The 13416-nt window shown below is 35.5% G+C and overlaps 1 pseudogene; it reads left to right on the forward strand.

Moving 5' to 3' along the window:
• LOC127673210 (zinc finger protein 431-like) overlaps window positions 1-13416 on the forward strand; it is a 44516-nt pseudogene that overhangs the window by 15879 nt on the left and 15221 nt on the right.

Raw genomic sequence — 13416 nt, forward strand, 5'->3', positions numbered from 1 at the left:
GTGCACACCCTCTCTGTGCTCCTGGCAGGGACAGTGGATGGGCAAGGTGCAGGCTTCCCGCTCTGGAAAGTTGGCACTGGGGCGGAGTGCAAACCCTCCCTGTGCTCCTCCAGGCGGGCACAGTGGCCTCCTAGCACGACCCTCCTGTGGGAACAGAAGCCGAACCTGGCCTCCATGGATCTGGGCTGTGCGCCCGGCCCTGGCTTCTGCCTGTGAGCTGGTGAGACAGGAAGGGAATTCTCAGGCCAATAAACTGCATCCTGTTCTTTAATGACACAGGGTGGGCTGTGACATGACAAAGACCTGGTAGAGTTTACAGAGGTCTGGGCTGGCGCTTTCCCAAGGAACATAAGTAATCAGGTTGGAGCTGGCTGGTGTCAAAGGCTGTGGGATGGACGGGGCTACATCCCAGGCTATTTTTTTTCTTTAGTTTTGTTAGTTATTTATGTAGTAGTTATTTATATTGTTTTCCTTTGATACTTGCTGTTAAATTTTCCTGTGCAGGAAAGACACTTTCATATGATCTGTTTGATATTTTGGATGCTTCTTTTACATTCACAGGCACCTCCATTAGTTTAAGAAAGTTTTCATTTATTGTTTTATTTGGAAATGTTTTCTAGACATTTATGCTGATTGAGGTTTTCCCTGTGGCTGTGCAGCTTGAATGGTTCTCTGTGTCCTGCTCTGAGCTCTGCTGTTGTGTGCAGTGAGGGGACCTCAGGGAAGCTCAGAAATCAAGACATGGTGAGTACAGGATCAGTGCCCACAATGGGGAGGAAGATGTGGTTGAGCAGTGTGTCCTCTATGGGGTTGGATTGGAAAGATCAGCCAGATGTGACTTCCTGTGAGGTTTCTAGTGGTTGCTTCTTACTTGATAGTTCAGGCCATGATCTCTGAATAATTTCAGTATCATGGCTGATTGTAATTCTGTTTGAAACATCTGGACCAGTTGCTTTCTTGTAGAAGCATGGGTGGCTTCTGAGACTATGCAGCATCTTTTTGTCTTTTATAATATACAAGAAGAAAGCAGGAATAGACCTGGAGAGATGGCTCAGAGGTTAAGAGCTGTGGCTGTTTCTTCACAGTTCATGAGTTCAATTCTTAGCAACCACATGGTGGCTCACAACCAAATGTAATGGGATCTGGTGCCCTCTTCTGGCCTGCAGGAATACATGCAGGGAGAACATTGTGTGTGTAATGAATTAATTCCATATAAATAAGATGGATATGAAGCTAATAGTTGTGATTTCATACATTTCTAATTTTTGTTTTGTTTAGTTTGTTAAATTTTTCTGCTGCAGTTTTTTTAATATTTCCTTTTATTATATGTTAAGTGTTTTGATTATTATGTTTCAAAGGGACTTTTTCTCAGTCTGTTTAGTATTTTTGATGGTTCTTGTACATTATCAGACACCTTCTTTAGTTTAGCAAAATTTTCATTTATGATTTTATTGGAAATATTTTCCAGACTTTATCCTCCTCCTGTTTCTTCTCCTCTTCCTCCTCCTCCTCTTCTTTTTCTTCTTCTTCTTCTTCCTCCTCCTCCTCCTTCTCCTCCTCTTCCTCCTCCTCCTCCTCTTCCTCCTCCTCCTCCTCCTCCTCCTCCTCCTCCTCCTCCTCCTCCTCCTCCTCCTCCTCCTCCTCCTCCTCCTCCTCCTCTTCTTCTTCTTCTTCTTCTTCTTCTTCTTCTTCTTCTTCTTCTTCTTCTTCTTCTTCTTCTTCTTCTTCTTCTTCTTCTTTGGCTTCTTCTTCTTTTTCTTATTCTTCCTTTTCTTCTTCCCCTTCTTCTTCTCCTTCTTCTTCTTCCTCTTCTTCTTCCTTTCTCCAATTGTTTGTAACTTTGCTTTCTCATATGTTACAGAACTCTTTGTTGTTTAGTCCCAGTAAAGTTTTATAATCCACATTTATTTTTGACCATTGTATCCAATTTTTTCTATTTTTTTTTCTTTTTTATAATAAATTCTTTATTTACATTTCAAATTTGGTCTACCGTCCTGGTTCCCCCCTCCCCCAAAAATCCATTAAGCAATTTCCCCTCCCCAATCAACCCTAAACTGCTCCTCTTTTCTGATATTACTCTGCACTATGGTATCAAGTTTTTCCAGGGCCAAGGGCCTTTCCTCCCTTTGGTGTCTAACAATACAATCCTCTGCTGCCTATGCATATGGAGCCATGAGTAATTCCATGTGTACTCTTTGGTTGATGATTTTGTCCCTGGGAGCTCTGGGAGTACTGGGTGACTTATTGCTGTTCCTTCTGTGGCACTGCAAAGCCCTTCAGCTCCGTGGGTCCTTTCTCTAGCTCCCCCATTGTGGACAAATGATATCTCACAGTTATTAACAGGAACTATACAAAATAGTCCGTCCAACTCTAGTGCTTTAAATCTTATTATAAATACCAAGTCTTTTGTGTCTTTTACTTGGAATCCTTATCATTCAATTGTGGTAAAAAAAATAATAATATTTACCCCAACAAGGTGGCTTTAATTATTCTTTCTGTCCAATGATTGGAATGAAAAATAAGATGGCCAATGATACTCAGTAGTCCTGGCTCTTTTTCTTTCTAGAAAATGTGCTTTCAGAAAGCTTTTTAAGAAGATAAAAGGATAACCTTGAACTCCAACTATATAGGATCAGAGTAGAAGACCTAGAAGTCCCTATATATAAATACTTCTTTTTTAAGACCATTAAATGTTAACACCATAAGTAAAAATAGTTTTAACAAATAAATCCACAATTTATTGTCAGAATATTAATTCAGGAGTGGGGAATAAAATATTTTTATTCCCCATTTCTTTTTTGTTTGTTTTGTTTTGTTTTGTTTTGTTGTGTTTTTTTCGAGACAGGGTTTCTCTGGATAGCCCTGGCTGTCCTGGAACTCACTCTGTAGACCAGGCTGGCTTCGAACTCAGAAATCTACCTGCCTCTGCCTCCCAGAGTGCTGGGATTACTGGCGTGCGCCACCACCGCCCGGCCTTATTCCCCATTTCTAAGTTTCAATGATACCACGTTTTATAATTATCATAGTTTATCAAAGGATAAAAGGTAAAATTATTGTTTTTCCCTAAAGAAAATTGACAAAGCATTTCTTTAAAAAAAGATTTATTTATTTATTTCATGTATGGGAGCATAATATCCCTGTCTTCAGACACAGAGGAAGAGGGCATCATGATCCTGTGACATATGGTAGTGATCCACCATGTGGTTGTTGGGAATTGAACTGAGAACCTCTCGAAGAGCAGTCAGTGCTCTTAAATGCTGAGCCTTCTCTCCAGCCCTGAAGTACATTCTATACATCAAAAACAAGTTACTCAGGATATCTTTAGACAAATTCACATGACCTAATTATTTATTCCCCCTACAAATTATAGAAATACTGGCCACCCATGTCCTCTCATTTCACAGAGTTTTAATAACATTTAAAAAGGCCTTCTGTGATTATATTAATTAAAGGGAGTTGAAGATATAAAAATGGTTGTTGTTTAATTTAGACAATAAGTCAGAAGCCCTGTGCTGATCTTTCTGTCTTAGTATATTTATTGGTTTTTAATGAGGCCTTTTGAGATATAAATATTGTTTGAATTATTAGAGTGTTTATGTCTATATAAACATTTACACATGTATATTTCATTTTCAAGGCACACAAGTATCTTTCTTACATTGAGTGAAGACAATGTCCAATATGAATATCAAATCCAGATCTAGGAAAACAAAAATCTTTAGAAGTAATTTAGAACCCTAAGGGAGAGTGACATTATGATATACTAGAATTGGGATAGGGTTGATAGAGATAGCACTATGACCAGATCTGTATGTTTACATATATAATGTCCTTAAAAGTAGACATTACAATTTAAATATATATCCTCGTTTTACCTATTCCAAATACAGATTCAGAGACATAATATCATTTCATATTTATTTTATCTGTGGGGATTTATTGATTAAATATACCTTTGTCTATTCATATTAATTTTAAAGTTTATTTATTAAGAATAAAATTAACTTAGTCAAAGTTAACCAGTTTACTTTACTTGTAATTTATTTGGTATTAAGAAAAAATGTGAAGAATAAACTATGATTTCATGTGGATATTCTATACATAAGTAATAATAGACAAATTTTATTAAGCCATGAATTTATGTTTATTGATTGTCTGGGATTCTTTTTCCATAATTTTGATTGATTATCTTGTGAAAACTTCACATAGAGATCTTTAGTGAACATATTTTTAGTTTGGACAGAAAGTAAACCATACATATCTAGAGCAGAATAGTATTGAAGGGTATTTTATCTCAGAGGAAAATTAGCTGACAAAAAAATAACTAACAGTAAGACCCAGCATAGGGTTGCACAATTATTCTTTGCTGGCAACAATCTGTCTGGCCCTTGGAAACTTATCCCTTGATTATCTGCTTGATTTTGTGAATATAAAAGTCATCACTTCCTTTTTATTATGCCAGTTTGGAACTAGTATGGATAAACTTTTAGGTTTTTAGAGAAACAATTAAATGAATAAGGTAGAAGATATCAAAATAAGAACAAAACAAAACATTAAGATATAAAATAAATAACTTAGATGTCTTATATTTTGTGTAATAGGGATCCTATTGATTCTGTGAGTCCACTAAGAATAATGATGGAGACCATTTTGTCTTGTACCATTTGGTTATATTTACCAAAGTTGTGGTGAAGACAAATGGCCCATGCAATATTTATGATATCATGACCAAAGAGGGGCATTGAGTCCCATGATTTTGTCCATCTTATGAAACTGAGAACAAAAAAAGCTCTATTGTTTTCTTTTGTATGTGAGCTGGGCCCCATAATAATGTAAAGATATTTCCCTTCTGGGAATTCTAGGTTCCTGGATAACTCATTTTCCACCTTCATTGGGGCAGGAAAGATTTTGATCTTATGAAAAAGAGGTTTAGGAAGGCAGATGAGCAAAAAGATAGAAACTGAGTTCACAGAGCACAACAAACGAATTCTTTGACCTAATCCTGAGACTAACCCTAACCCTAACCCTGACATTTCTTCTTTAGGTAGTAGGGATACTATTGATTCAGGGGATTATCAAGAATAATGATGACTACATTAACTCTACCCCTGAGCCTAACCCTGTGACTAACCCTAAATCTCTAATCCTATCTTAACTCCTTAAATCCTAACCATCCTAACCCTAATAACCCTTATCCTGATACTAACCATAATCCTCTAATCCCCTAACCCTAACTCTAACCCTGCTTATTCTGGGGGATGTTTCTTAATTATACACTTTCAACTGAGAATCCCTTTCTTAATCTTGATCTTTTGAGATGTTCTGATCCACCTTTGACTTAGGCTATATGTGCTTTTTGCAACGTACCTATAAAAGTGTCATGAAAAGGTAGTTCTTTTGTTTTGGTACTTGTACTGTTTTATTTTATAAAACAAAGATGATTTATTTGTTTTTTAAACTAGCATTAGGAAGTACTTATTTCTTAATTATTTTGGTATATAAAGATCAGTTGTAATACCCTGCAACATGAAATCAAAAAGTCCTGATTTTTTTAATTTTTGGTGGCTGTCAACTTTTATTGATACATTATATTAACTATCCTTTCTATATACATAGAAAGATTCATTATCTATATGATTTGGGATAAGCTTACCTAGAAAATCTATACTAATCCAATTGTGCTTTTTCTCTACTTTGCCACTGATGAAGATGTTTTGACTAGTAATAATGCTCAACAGTGTTATGTTTCTGGCTTTTCTCCTGGTGTTGTTTTATATCTATCATCTTGGTTTGTTTCTGTTTGTTGATTTATTTATTATTTTTTTTGGACAGGGTTTTCTTTGTATAGCACTGGCTGTTCTGGAAATCATTCTGTATATCAGGCTAGACTCAAACTCAGAAATCTACCTGCCTCTGCCTCTCCAGGACTGGGATTACAGGCTTGCACCACGACTGCCTGGCTAAAGTATTTCTTAGCAAAAATCCATCTTTAATGTTAATAGCCTAGGTCATGCATTGGGTCATCCATTCCTGGGTCACATGTGTACCTCCAAATCACCTTGTGTAATCGTTTATGAAAGCTATTTATCTTCATTATGTGAAGAAGATAAGTGCTTTGAGAAAATCTCAGGCAAGTTCAGAAGTCAGGTCCCGGTAATCATAGGGTCATGGTTCTTAGAGGGAAAGAACAGACTAGACAGAGCTGGAATGGTGTGTCCTGCCCCAGGACTGGGTGGGGTGAGATTCATCTTGGAATCTGCTTTGAATTGCTAATGGAGTACAAACCACACCTGATATGTGAAAAAAGGTCTGACCCTAGACAGGAAGCACACTTTAACCTGAGGAGGGCTAAGACTCACTGACCAATCAAGGGATCCAGGCAAACCTGCCAGTCAGACAAAAAGGCGGGATCTTCCGGGTGTTTTTCTATGTGTTAATTGGGGCTGCTCAGCTTGAATGGTTCTCTGTGTCCTACTCTGAAATCTGCTGTTGGGTGCTGTGAGGGGACCTCAGGGAAACTCTGAAATCAAGACATGGTGAGCACAGGATATTGGCCCAAAATGGGTAGGAACATGCAGCTGAGCTGTGGGACCAGGGGTGGTGGGCCCTCTATGGGGTTGGATCAGAAGCATCAGCCAGATGTGACCTCCTGTGAGGTTTCTAGTGGTGCTTCTTACATGCTAGTTCATGACCTCTGAATAACTTCATTACCATGGCTGATTGTAAATCTGTCCAAAATATCTGAACCAGTTGCTTTCTTATAGAAGCATGGATGGTTTCTGTGAATTTGTAGCACCTCTGTCCAAGCCATCTTGTTTTTTATAATATACATTAAGAAGGTAGGGTTCAGCCAGGTGGTGGTGGTGCACGCCTATAATCCCAGCACTTGGGAGGCAGAGGCAGACACATTTCTGAATTAGAGGCCAGGCTCAACTACAAATGTGAGTTCCAGGACAGCTAGGGCTACACAGAGAAACCCTGTCTCAAAAAAAAAAAAAAAAAAAAAAAAAAAAAGGTAGGGTTAGGTCTGGAGAGATGGCTCAGAGGTTAAGAGCTCTGTTCCCACACAGGTCATGAGTTCAATTCTTAGCAACCTCATGATGCCACACAACTATTTGTAATGGAATCTGGTGCCCACTTCTGGCTTGTAGGAAAATATGCAGGGAGAATATTATATAAGTAATTAATTTATTCCTTGAAATAAAGTAGATGGATATGAATCTAATAGTTTTTATTTCATTCATTTCTAGTTTCTGCTTTGTTTAGTGTGTTAATTTTTCCTATTTTTCCTGCTGTAGTTTTTTTTTTTTTTTATTTCTTAAACGGTTTATATTTCTTTTAAATGTTTAGTGTTATGACTATTATGTGGCAAAGGGACTCTTTCCCAACCTGTTTGGTATTTTTGATGCTTCTTGTACATTAACAGACACCTTCTTTAGTTTAGGAAAAATTTTCATTTATGATTTTATTTGAAATATTTTCTAGACTTTTATGTTGATTGATCTTCTTCTTCTTCTTCTTCTTCTTCTTCTTCTTCTTCTTCTTCTTCTTCTTCTTCTTCTTCTTCTTCTTCTTCTTCTTCTTCTTTTTCTTCTTCTTGCTCCTCTTCTTCTTTTTCAGCTTCTACTCCTCTTCCTCCTCTTCTTCCATCTCCTTCTTCTCTTCCTCTACAATATCCTAATGGAGGATGTCTGATGTAAAAATGCATATATGGGGCAAGGGAGAGGAGCAAGAACCTGAGGAGTTATATTCTCTTATATTTCAGTAGAATGTTCTCTAAATATCAGATGGATTCATATTCATTCTGTCAGTTACAGAAGACACGCCTCTAAACAAAACAAAAGCACATAATAGCCCTCATGCACTTATACTCAGTGATTTCAATACCCCTCTCTCACCAATGGACCAATTCTCCAGACCAAAACTAAACAGAAATATTCCAGCTAAAAAAATCAAAGCATCTAATTATAATTTTTAATGATGAAGAGACCATGGAGAATAGAAATAAGAGATTATAGCACTGACACTGGTATTACATATCTTTCTATGCTGGTCCTAGGTATTTGAATTTTTGGTGATTATTGGTCTAGGTACTAGTTTCTCAGGTTTTCTTGTTGAAACTGCCCCTTCAGCTTTTTTCTCATGCTCCCATACCTTCACTATAATCACTTTCCTTAGATTATATAAAATACAATAGGTACATTTGCTATTCAATGTTAATCTATTTATTAGTCTGGTTGTTTTATATTTTTAATTTAATTTTATTTTTTGCTTTTCTTTTCCAAAACATATTTCTCTGTGAACCTTGTCTGTCCTTAATGTAGGAAGAGAAACCGCAATAGACACATGTCTTGTGCTTGTAATATAAGCATATTTTTGTGCGTTTTTTTCCTCCACATCTTTAGTGTTGAAATTTGGTCAAATATATAGACTATATTCTATTTCTCAGAATGGCATATATTCATGACATCAATATTATCTGAGCATTCAGGTTCATTACGTTTTAGATGAATGATGTTCTTTCTCAGTCTTGTGTTTGTTCTCAAATGTTTGAACAAATGGAAATATTTTGCCTGTGTCCTTGAATATGAATACCATCTTTGTCTCATCTTTAGAGTTGTCAGAGGATAGCCTCAGAACTCCTGATCTTGAAGTAATGAGTAGCTGTTGGTCCCCCATGTGTTTACGAGGAATTTTCCACCATTATGTGGAAGACCAGCAGGTGCTTTCCAATGCTGAGCTCTCTCCTACCCTAAGTTGCTTATTTATGATCAACATTTATATTACTATTATTTTCATCTGTCCATTTGTAACAACTTAATCATGTATTCTCTTTAAGTAAAATTTTATTAATGTTATAGATTAAACTGTTACACTTCCTGTTTCTGCCAGATGAATTCAGATGTGCAGTGAATGTATAATTCTTTGCAGGAACTTTAGTAAAGAACTGTGATTTCTATATCACTTATTTCCTTGGTTGATTTTTATATGGATTGAGGGTTTTCAAATATAACTTTTAGTCTCCTAGAACACATTACAAAGGCCATGCCAGTGTCAAGTTATTAGACATACACCTGCGTGTGCCTCTGTGATTAAAGACATGAGCAAATACACCCAGCTTGCCCATCATGTTTCTAGTTAGTAATTGTTCATACAATTTTTCAGATGTGTGCTTGGTATTGTGGATCTGTTTCCTCTGCATCTCCCTCTCAATTTGCATTTCTTTGGCAAGGCTGTATCCTATTCAAAGTGTTCAAAAGTGACAGAGGTGTATCTTATAATTAAAGCTCCTTCTAACATGACACAGTGATTATAAATTCTGAGTCAGAAAATAAGCAGAGCAAGCACAAGAATTATGTGAATATATATTTGAGAAAGCATATATTTGTTTTCCAGTGATGTTAGTATCATGCTTTGTGTTGTACATTTGTATGGGATATTTAGGATGCAGTGACTTTTGATGATGTGCATGTGAAATTCACGGAGGAAGAGTGGAATTTGCTGGATCCTTCCCAGAAGAGTCTCTACAAAAATGTGATGTTTGAAACCTACCTGAACCTCAAAGCTGTAGGTAAGAATGTTATATTTTTTTTTTCAGAAGAAAAAAATGTTTCTTGGTTATTGATGATCTTCTATTATTTTAACTGTATGAAAATTGAGCCGAATAATTCAATTTTACTGAATTTTCACTGTAACTTTCACAGTACAGTTAAAATTCACAGTATCTTTAATATTGCCTAATTTCCAATAGTATATCATTCATTTCCTTGTACTGTGTTTTAGGCTATAATTGGGAAGATCATCATCTTGAAGAACATTGTCAAAGTAGTAGAAAACATGAAAGGTAATTTTCATGTGCAAGCTTATACAAAATTGTCTCTGAGGAAATTTTAATATCTTATGGACTCTCCAGTTAAAAGAAAAATAACAATACCTTAAGTGTAGCTATGATTATAATATTCTTGCAAAACCATGTACCTCAAGATCCAATATCTGGTTTGTGTATCCGTTTGATAAATAGCTCCATTAGAGCTATGCTGTTTACCTGCCATTCTGTATAGCCTCAAAGTATTTAGAAATTGCATAATGAATAATGATAAATCTATATCCAAAACATTCTAATAAGCAGTTAGTCCATAGAAAGTATGGTGATACTCATATTCTTGTAGTAATATGTTTAAGTTTGGTGAGAGAGCATTTTATGAGTATCAAGAATGTTGTTGTAGATGTTTAAGTTTGGTGAGAGAGCATTTTATGAGTATCAAGAATGTTGTTGTAGAGAAACATTAGACTATATTGCACATGGTATGAGAAACAAAAATTCAAACTGTGAATGCAATGTGTAAAACTTTCATTTATCATTCTTTTTTATTAGGTATATTGTGTGTCACAATGGATAAAAATGATGTGAGCATGGGGATATTGAACGAGGATACATAAATTTTTTTGTTCTAAAACAAGAAGGTACATATACATAGTATTCTGACTTTGATAGAAATTAGGAATGTGAAAGATATTTGCAATTAGTTGGTTTTCTAGTTTTACAGGGAATATCCCAAAACTCATAGTATAGAAAATCTTTATGGGTATTAAGAATTTGAAAATTCTTCTGTGTGTCCTTGTTAACAGTCAAAAGTGTTGTAATTCATACGAGAGGAGAAAATATGAATACAATCAGTGTTATAAAGACCAGAGTTGTTCTTTCTTCAGATAGCTAAAATACATCATATGAAAAGAGGGTGTTATAAATATGAGCCTTGTAATAACCATCACAGGGGTCGTGAACTACTCATGATGAGGGAGAATGCCATGAACATATAAATTACTAAAACCTTAAGATCTGCTGCTTCTTTACCATTAGAGAAATTGTAAACTTAATTCATATTGATTACATGATTGATCAGATTTATGAATGTCATAAAGATTTCACATGTGCTAATTATCATTGCAGGCATGTAAGAAGATATACTGGAGTGAAAGTCTATGAGTGTAATATATGTGGTAAAGCCTTTACAAGATCAAGTCATCTCCAATATCATAAAATAGCACATACTGGAGAGAAACCTGATAATGTAATCAATGTGGTAAAGCTTTTACAAGATGCAGTAATCTCCAATATCATAAAAGAACACATAATGGAGAGAAACCTGATGAATGTAATCAATGTGGTAAAGGCTTTGCAAGATCCAGTCACCACCAATATCATAAAACAACACATACTGGAGAGAAACCTTATGAATGTAATCAATGTGGTAAAGCCTTTGCACAGCACAGTTATCTCCAAAGACATAAAAGAACACATACTGGAGAAAAACCTTATGAGTGTAATCAATGTAGTAAAGCCTTTGCACAGCACAGTCATCTCCAATATCATAAAAGAACACATACTGGAGAGAAACCTTATGAATGCAATCAATGTGGTAAAGCCTTTGGACAGCACAGTGCTCTCCAAATACATAAAAGAACACATACTGGAGAGAAACCTTACGAATGTAATCAATGTGGTAAAGCCTTTGCATGTCACGGTGATCTCCAAAGACATAAAAGAACACATACTGGAGAGAAACCTTATGAATGTAATCAAGGTGGTAAAGCCTTTACAAGACCCAGTCATCTCCAGTATCATAAAAGAACACACACCGGACAGAAAACTTATTAATGTAATCAATGTGGTAAAGTGTTTTCACTAGGGATAAGTCTCCTAATTCTGTGTGCTGGACAGAAACATAATGAAAATGATCATGAATTAAGTGGGAATTAGGAGGGTATCATAGTAGGATATGATAGACATGGGTGCTTGGGATTGTTTCCACTCTGGAGATTTTTTTTTTTTGATGTTTTTGCAAAGAAATTTTCTGCCCTTGTCTGAAGAGTTTCTTTTAGGTTAAAGTAAAGCTGTTTACATTAATTTTATTGATAAAGTAAGTCATGAAAATCACCGCATAGTATTTGACCTGAAAGTTTTTAACAAGCATAGAAACTAAGAAAGGAAAAATAAAAAAGAAAGGTTCAAAATACAAGGCATCATCAGGAAGCTGAATGACGTTTAATCTAGTGATCAAGGATATTCAATGGCAATAAAGGAATGGTTACATTAGGCCAAGATTACATTCAGCTAAACATATGGGTTTGCAGTTGTATGAAAGAGAACTGTATCAGGTTAGGAATTATTATTACCTGGATACTGTTTTGATGTAGACATATGAAGATACAATTATGTGTCAAATTGCCAAGAGATAGATTTGGATTCTGCGTTCTGAATTTAAAATATAAGCAGAAAGGCTTAGTTCATGTCATGGTGTTACATGCTTTTTAACCCACCATTCATGAGACAGAGTCATGCAGATCTTTGAGATCAAGGTAGATCTCTAAGCAAGTTCCAGGAAAGCCAAGATTAGGCAGTGATATATTTGAAATATTGAAAGCTGCTGATAATTGAATAAAAGGAGCCATGTTCTAGCCCCAGTAAGCAGCAGAACTCTGAGAATTTTATCATGAAGTGGTGTTGAATATTGTCAGAGAATTTTACATTACGTCATGAGATGATCAATTCTTGGTTTTTCTTACACTTTAATCCCATTTTGTTGAACCATCACTTTTTCTAGAATGAAGCCTTCCTCATTGTTAATGGTGGATGATCTTTTGATGTGTTTTATATTTTATTTTATTTGTTTTATCTTTTAAGTATTTTTGAATCTGTGGTTTTAGAGATAATTGTTCTGTAATTATTGTTTTATCACACAGTCTTTCTTGACTGGATATATGAGTAATCGCGTTCAGAAAATAAATTGACTAATATTTATTTTGTTTCTATATTGTTGAATACACTGAATTCTTGTTAAATCCTCTTTGAAAGTCTCTTAGGATTCTACCCTAAAACTTATAGACGTGGGCTCACATTGGGGACATATTTTTAATGAATTCTGTTTTCCTTCATGTTTATGTCAGTTTAAGTTGTTTTTCTCTAGTTTAATTTTGGGATGTGGAATCTATTGAGGAAGTTAGATATTTCTTTTAGAATTTCCAAGTTGGTGGAGTGCACCCTTTTTAAACTATGTCTTTACGACTCTCTGGATTTCTTCGTTACCTGTTATTTAATTCCCCATTTCATTTTAGATTCATTAATTTGTATATTCTTTATCTTTTAATAGGGGTTTGTTTATCTTGTCTAATAAAAGGATCAAAAGACCAACTCCATGTTTCATTAATTCTTTGAATTGTTCTCTTCCTATTATATCAATTTCATCCCCCAACTTGAAACTTTCTTGATGTCTCCTCCTCGTTTTCTTTGCTCCCTCACTTCTTTTTGTTGTATCCTTTAAAACATGCTGTTAAATTGCCAGCATGGGGGTTCTCCAATGTTTTCATGTAGGCATTTTGTGCTGCAAAATTTCCTTTATCTCCACTTTCATTTTC

This window comes from Apodemus sylvaticus, chromosome 22 (genome assembly GCF_947179515.1).
Source record: "Apodemus sylvaticus chromosome 22, mApoSyl1.1, whole genome shotgun sequence".
NCBI lineage: Eukaryota > Metazoa > Chordata > Mammalia > Rodentia > Muridae > Apodemus > Apodemus sylvaticus.